The following is an 8,855-nucleotide window of genomic DNA, read 5'->3' as shown; positions in this document are numbered from 1 at the left end:
ATTACTTAGTGTCTCCGAAAAATATCTGAATATTATATGATCTTGATAAATCACTTTTCGAATGACTGATGAATCTGTTAGTTATCAAACCCCTTTATTATAGGGAACTGGTTTATGAAACCTTATCAAATTACAAAAGTTTCGTGGTTCCCTACATGATAAATACTAAGTACTTCTAGAAAATCATTGAATCATCTGGTGTGTTCCATATGTGCTATATGATTGTTTTATCTATTTTGAAATGTGATTTACTATTTATGAACTATGGCTACATGATATGTGCTCTCTGGTTACCTGTTTTCACTGGAAAATATTTTTGTTGCTGATTTATGGATCATAGAATCTACTGTTTACTGTATGAAGCAATTATTGGGATACTGTCTGGGTAGGATTCTGGAGTATGGAGGTTCAGCTCTGATCAAGCTGGTAATTCTTTACAGACCTAAGGTATTCCTTGGGTAGGCTCTAAGGCCTGAAGGCACTCCCTTAGTATGGGGACTGTAGTTTGGTGTACGAATGGAGGGCGTTTATGTGATTTAAATAACTACATAGTCATTTTTACAACATTCTAATGGATCATGAATTTGATATTAAAGTTACTACTCAATCTGATTTTTACTGGATATCGTATGGTAGGAGTCTGGAGTATGGAGGTTCAACTCTGATCAAGCTAGTAATTCCTTACGGACCTAAGGAGACCCTTGGGTAGGCCCATAGGCCCCAAGGTACTCCCTTAGGGTGGCATCTTTGCTTTGTGCTTAGGGTAAGTCCTTATGAATGCAGTTATGAGGAAACTGCATAGCGGTGTTCGGTTAGAGGGTATTACTATGGTTTTAAAATATGTTTTGAACTACTAATGTTTTTAAAGGATATGTATACATTTTTCTAATTTTTTCGAACACACTAGACTCCCCAATTTAATATTCTCAATATATCTCTATGAATACTTCCTTCGGACTATGAATCCCTGTTTGTAAATGAAGAATTAGGTAATGAAATCTGAAATCATCGATAGAATCTGTTGATGTCTGTCCCACTAAGGAAATCTATGCTTTACCATATACCTAATGACCTATCGCGTTCATTTGGTAGTTCTGCATTATTGAGCTTTCCAAAGCTCACTCTGTTACTTACCATTTCAGCTTAAAGAGTTTGATTCTGTGCTTATACCGACATCAGTAAAGGAGTTTCACAGGCATTGCACGCAGAGTACAATGCATTAGGGGACATGTAGGTTGTCTTCTGTTTTTATATTCGAGTATGAAACTTGTGTTAATACTGGATATTAGTGGATTTTATTCTAATATACAAAAAAAATTTTGAATTTGTATTTTATCTATAAATAATTTTATGGTTTTAAATGAATTAACAAAAATTTTAAAATTTTCCTGGAAATTTGTTGTGGGTCGCTCCGGTGGCCCTAATGTGACACCTTGGATCGGATCAGGTCACCCGAATCGTTCTAAGGGTGTAACAAGTTCATACCTGAAATAACATTCATGGAAAAATATAATATTTATCAGTGATCAATCCATTAAAATTTTGACCTCTGACATATTATGATTATGACAATAATATGATAAATGACATTTGTATTATGCCAAAATAAATAAGGTAGACTTATTGTAACTCTTCCTAATGACGTATAAAACATCCATGTATAATGTCATGCATGCATTTCACTCACCTTGACACTATATATTTCAAAAAATTAGCCTCACTAAGTTGCAAACTTGATCATTTATATACTAGATTCGCTTCGAGCACTAAGTCAATTATGATCTGTACAAAGTCACAATTACATATCGAAGCTTATGTTAGTATTGTACTAACATAATTAAGTTACAATAACAGTAATCCATAAAATATATTTGAAAATTATTCGATATCAAAATACTTCAATATTTATGAATTCTTTTAATATTAGCGCCACTTTTTCCAATTTATGTGAAATTATCCTTCACCATTTTACCCACTTAAATTTCAATACTAAAATCCCAGCATTGTACTAATTACCATCCAAGTACATTTAAAAATGCATAATCATCTTAAAGGACCACAAACTATTCGAATATTGCATATTAATCACCAAACTTTCCAAGCTTCCAAATTGATCCAATTTCACATTCTAACAACAATTTCAACACTCAAACAATAATTTCCAGCATAGTACATCAACATTTGAACAATTACACAATAACCCACAACTTTTCTGTAGTTGTTGAATATGTCCCCCAACTTTCATAAAATTACAAAATGGTCCCCAAATTTTTCTAAGATTTATAAAATACTTCTTACATCATTTCTAGCCCCTACATAATTTTCTAAAATTTTTCTCACCCTCCTTAGCCTAGGCCGAATGCTTTGAAAATTCAAGACTAGGGTTTTCATGATTGTCATTCGATTTCGATTCGATTTAAGCATGAAATCAACCTCTATTCAACCTTATAAAATCTCTACAATCAAATCTCTAATCAAATTTCATCATAATACAAACTTCCTCTAATTTTGGGGGTTGGCCGAAATTTACAAATGTATTTCTAGGAGGTTTAATTAGGATTTAATCATCAAACAACTTTTTTTTGAATAGAACAGTTTTCTATTTCATGACATAATCTAAAGGAAATTACTTAAAAATGAGAAATAAATTTTCTTTGACCTTGCAATAGGGTACACGGTTTGGAGGCTGAAAAATACCCAACTTTCATAAAATTTCTAAGTAAATTTCATGTTAATTTACCTTTTATTTAAGCTTAAATGAATATAAAATTTATTTAATGAGAAATGTCTATTTTTGTCGTTAATGAAACTTGATATTTACCTTAATACCAAGCCACATAAACCTTATCATAATTAAATAGTAAAAAATAAACCAATTATCTTTCCCTTTACAACTTTGCCCATGTAATCATTCCAAAATTTCCATCTTGCCATTTTTCATCAAACGGTCCAAATTGAACATGAAAATTAATTCTTAAATCCAACGATCCATATTATTTTCCATCATTTTAACATGTAAAATAATATTTCTAAGGTTAATTTATAATCCTTAATTTTTTTTCAAAATTTCTACTCAATCCGATTTACCGAAATGTTTTTACCGGACTTTAACCATTTCTAGTTTTTAACATAAATTATGGTTCAAGAATATTTTTTCTACAAAACCCCACTCTTAAGAGTAAACTATCTATTTATGGAATAAATTTTTTTGGGAAAATTATCACTTTTGTCTCTAAACTTTTTCCATTTTTATAATTTATCCACTAAACTTTCAAACTTTACATTTTGGTCAATAACCAAAGTTTTGGGTATTACATTATATAATCACTTTAGATGATGTGACGCATCACTTTAAGTGATATAACATATGTCATATCACTATTTTATCGACGTTGTATATGTCACGTCTTCAATTAAATACATGTGAAAATGACAAGTCAGCAAGTGTTTATCATTAACAAACTAAAGGTTTCTTTCTAATATGAGATATTTTAACCAAAAATTAAAACACTAGGAGCTAAAATACTCTAGAAAATTGAGATCGAACTGTAAATATGCATTCGCCCAGCACTAAAGGGTTTGGCAATTGTAGTCAGTCTAGGCAAGGCTTGGCTCTCTGTTTTTTGCAATTCATTTTTCCATTTTCGTGTTTCATTGATGCAAAGTCAAACAATTCACCATATATGTCGATTATAATGAAACCATCACTTAAAATGCAGGAATTAATCAGCATGTTAAGCAGTGAGGGAAAAAATCAGAAGAAAAGCCAATGGATTGTGACATTATTGGAGGTACAGTGGTCATACTGATAGGCTTCTTTACCTGCAAAACTCAAGCTGATTTTCTACCCTAGTTGGCAGTGGGGTCTTATGGGATTACCATTAAGGCTAATATGAAGCTATTTTGTCAATTGAATTTCAGGTCTCAACTGTCCCTCTCTATACGGGCAAAGAAATGACCATGGGTAGATTTTTAGGTCACCAGACCTTAGCCATTAGGGGGTCACACTGCGACCAAAATCATTTAATATTGGCGGCAAACCCCAACTCATCTCTGGTGTTTTGGTTGCATTTGATCAAGAGGATAACAAGTTATAAATATTCATCCAACTCATAACACCATAGTTTGCTTAATTTCTGGCCAAACATCTCAATCAATCTCGGAATGTGGTATACAAAAGGGGAGGTAATTTGACAAAGTTGACAATGAGAAAGTGTTGTAACACTGCAATTTTAAATTTAGATTCATGGTTAAATATGATTGTAAAACCAACTAATCCACTTCATTTTCTATTTAGTCTAGGAGTGTAAATGAACGGAGCATTCGACAAATTATTTGCGACCGTTTATATAATGTTCGTTTATTAAGCTAAATAAATAAGTATGCACAAAAATTTTATGTTCATTTAATAAATGAATTAACACGAATATAAGTGTATTCAGTTCGTTTATGTTCACAAATAAACTCATTTATCAACTCGTTTGTAAGTGAATTGTTTATAGACTCATTTATATCCTAGTTGACTAGGATCTCATTTTACCTTTTATTTTTATATTTTAAATATTGGTGAAGATATGAACTAAATTGAACATAAGGTAGACATTGGAGTTTAAACTTTAAAGTCCAAGGAACTTAAGAACCAATTGTATAATCTCACCATTTTACTTTGACTTGCAAATAAAATGATAAAAAGAGAATGTTGTTTGCCAAACATTAAACGAATGTGTTTGCGAATATTAAATGAACATGTTCACGAATATTAAATAAATGAGCACAAATGCCTTCAAAAATAATATATATATATATATATATATGAACACAATACTGAAAATTTAAACGACCACGAACTAAACAAAAATAACTTAAAAAAAATAAACAAACGAACACAAATATTACTTTATTTGTTCAAACTCGATTCATTCCACTAATTAGCCCAACCTTAGTTCTCTTATTGAAAATGCAATACCTCTCTATCATTGGTTTTACTTTTTATCTGCATTTCATGTAGTCATAAAGTACTTGCTGTATATTTTACAAGCTGTCTTTTATTTTTGGTGTAGTACCAAAGGATGCCTTAGGTCAGTTGTGTGGGTGGGTCAGTAAGTCCAAGAGGTTTGGGTCTATACAAGTTGTGTGATAGTTGGGCTCACTCTACCCTTTCCATTATGTTTAGCCATATAAATGAAGATTAATTTTCATGGCACTTTCAATTTAACCCTGAATGAAAAGATTGTTGAAAATAACTAAAGGAATGAAACAAGGCCTTATTGATATTGTTTTGTACCATATTTGTCAATATAATCACCACTAAACACGACTCTTTATCGAAATTAATAGGAGCGAATGGTCACGAGTCACTAAATATCTTTCATATATGTAATACCAAAATTGATAAAAAAAAAAACAAAACAAATATATATTACACAAACTGCATGCAACCATTGAAGTAATATATTTATTTATTAGTATAAGTATTTGATACATTGTAACGTTGTTAATGCTTTCAACGTTAGCTCCTCTATTATCTTCCAGTGGCGGATCCATTAAACATTTATAGTGGACAAGTTTTCTTTGGATAACTATATATTTTAATAGTTGTATCCATTCTAAAAATTTTATGTAATTAATATATAAGTCCACTTTAAAAATCATTTATGATTCTGCCACTGTTATTGCCTCTCTCGCTTCCAACTATAAATCTTATTTTACCTAAAATAAATTTGTGATTAAATTATACCATTTGCCAGCTAATTATTTATCCCTTTTGAAATGACTTTTTTTTAATAATTCTAATATCTCGAGTTGAGACTTCTCGTCACGTATTTTATCATTTATTTTCTTTTCTTTATTCTTTTTATGGATTCCTTATGGATTCCTTATCGATTCTTCCCCTTGTTCCTTTATTCTTGGGCTTGGAATGCTTTTTGTTTTTTAATTTTTACCAACAATTTTTAAATTTTGTCAATCAGACTACTTAATAATTTAATTATATTCAATTAAGGCACTTGCCGTTAATATCTAACAAAGTTGCTGGTGTGATAGTTAATAAAATCGGTATAAATATACATTTAGTTCTCAATACTTATAAATTCTATCAATTTGGTCCTAAAATAAATTTGGATTGAATACATTTAATCCACCAATTAAGCGGTGACACATGTCACCATTAGATTAAATAATTTTTCTATAATTTATATTTATTTAATTTTTATATTTAGTCCATTAGATGTTCCACCATCTGGTTGAAAGAAAATCAAATAAAAAATAAATGCAAAAAAACAAGGAAGGTATGTGGAATCAAACCAAGGACCTTAGGAAAGTTTTGCACACCCCTTACCTTTGAGCTAAGCTCTAAGTTCGTGTTAGTATTTACACAATAGCATATATATTTTAATTAATACTAGAAAAAAATTTCGTGTGAGAATTGAACCTAAACCACGTGAAAAGTTTAGGTCTAATCCACTAGAACAAGCCTTATATTTAAGTAATGGATGGATAATTTTTTTATATATTATATTGATTTATAAAATATTAAAATAAAAATTAAATTTAAGATTATATATTTTCAAAATAAATTTAATATTTTCTTTCACATTTGTTTTTGGAAAAATTGAATGAATTGATGCTATTTATAACTAATTAATTATAAGTCATGTCACTTAGTGAATGAAATTAATTTTTGGTTTAAAGTTGCATTCATTCAATCATACTTATTCAACAATTCTCTTCATGAAAAGATTAAATCCTTTTATGAAAAGGTTAAGCCTTTTAATCAAAAGGAGAAGTCTTTTAATCAAAAGGTTAAGTCATGTTGAAGAATCGGGCAAAGATAACGAAAGAACACAAGAATTTTAACGAGGTTCGGCAATGTGCTTACATCCTCGGTGCCTAGGCGGCGCTAGAATTTTTATTCAATTTCTCATAGTTTTAGGTTACATCTCTATTTATAATAAAAACCTGGTACATAATTACATAATTAACCTTTTACCGTACCATCTACGAGACTTTCTTTGTAAGGACATAATCGTAACCCCCTCTACGAGACTTTCTTTGTAAGGACAGTTGATGTTCACTTCGCTCACTCCGCTCCATCCCTGTCCTCTTTACTGGTATATTTATGAGCCATACCTATCAAGTCCTTTCATCGAAAGGTCTTAACCTTTCAGTCAAATTTCTCTTCCTATATATAGGCTAGTATAGGCACAATGAGACACAAGTTACACAAGTTTAGAACTTTGGAATAGGAAAACACTTAGAAAATTCCTTCCAAATTCGCTCTTTCCAGTGATAGAGAAAGGCAAGATTGTGTTCGATTGATCACTACGGTTGTGCTGATTGTTTTGATCGTTTGTTGTTGTATCTTGGGAGACCGATGTCCAACATTACTCAAAGCACCAAGGAGAGGACGAATATATCTTAAGGAAACTGTTCATACAAGCCTCAACAAAATTCTTCTTCGATTTATGTTACTCTACTCATCCGATTCCTTGTCTACACATGAGTAACAAGTTTCATTCTTCTATTTTAATTCTTTATAAATATTTTTTTTCGTTCGATTGTATAATATTATTATTATTATTATTTATCTCGGATTAACATTTTGTCTAGCAATCTAAGACAAATTCCTTTTATTTTTTAATCCGAAACGAGATTCTTTGAATGAAGTATCAAACAAGCGTAAAACAAATATTGGTGGCGATTTGCATGTTTGAATGCAAACAGTGAGACATTCTTTGCAAAACTAACGTGTTGTTTGTTTCTTTGCTCTTGGTGATGTGTTTTTTTGCTCCCTACTTTTGATGATTGGATATGCTGATCGTGGAAATTTGTATTCACCATGCTTTAACGTTGCTAATGATGGTTGTACCTTTCGGGAGCATTATGAGTCTTTTCAATAACAAATGAAATTTATGATTCATCTAAATTTTTTGAAAACACAATTTCAGTAGAGGATACTTCTATGCGATTTAATCCTACTTACAAACATTCATGTGATGATTACCATGAAAGGATGCACTTGGTGTCTAAGACAAGAATGTGGTTCCAAAGTGTTTGCTGCTTTGGAATTGTGAGAATTGACAATTCATTACGCATTGGTTGAAGACTTAATTCATTCGAATTTTGTTGAGGCCTATATGAACATTTTTCTTAAGATATATTCTCTTTTATTTCTAATTCTGGATGAACGAACGAATTTTTATTTTAGTTTAAAGCCAAACATATTAATGCAACCGAAGGATGGCATCGTTAATGCTAAAATAGATGCAATTTTGTCTTCCAAAAAGACTCTTGTAAATTTTGCAGCATGTTCTGACATTCAATTTGAAAGCATAATCCATTTCTTGATTTTGCAAAGGAAAATTGGCAAATCAAAACAATCTGGGGCTCTCCATTAGTGAAGAGGAAGCATATTATTCAGTGCAAGGTTTATATACGAACCCTTTTCAAGTTATAAAACCAAGTGCAAGCTTTGGTGATTCAGTCACCGCATGAAACTTTCTTTTAACTAACAGTGACTTGGTGAATTTCGATCAAAGATAGAAATTATTCTACCAAATAATTGTTTGAAACTTGGTGGCGTGGAACACAATGATTTGTTGTGCACCAAGCTTTATATTTTGTGGTTGCACCCTATGTTGCGCAACTTGAACCCCATCGGAGCACACTTTTGTCCTTTAAGGAGGCACTCCTTGGACCCACATGTTGATGATTCTAGATTGGTTGACATCGAATTTATAATATTGATCAAGAAATGAAAAAGGTTTGTGTAACCACTCAATATTTTTTGTATAATATTTATACATTGAGATTATATTATTGTTTTCGGTTTTATTAAATTCCTACCGTTCAACATA

The sequence above is a fragment of the Hibiscus syriacus genome, unplaced genomic scaffold (assembly GCF_006381635.1).
Source record: "Hibiscus syriacus cultivar Baekdansim isolate YM2019G1 unplaced genomic scaffold, ASM638163v2 tig00116965_pilon, whole genome shotgun sequence".
Classification (NCBI taxonomy): domain Eukaryota; kingdom Viridiplantae; phylum Streptophyta; class Magnoliopsida; order Malvales; family Malvaceae; genus Hibiscus; species Hibiscus syriacus.
Note: the sequence above shows the minus strand (reverse complement) of the source record.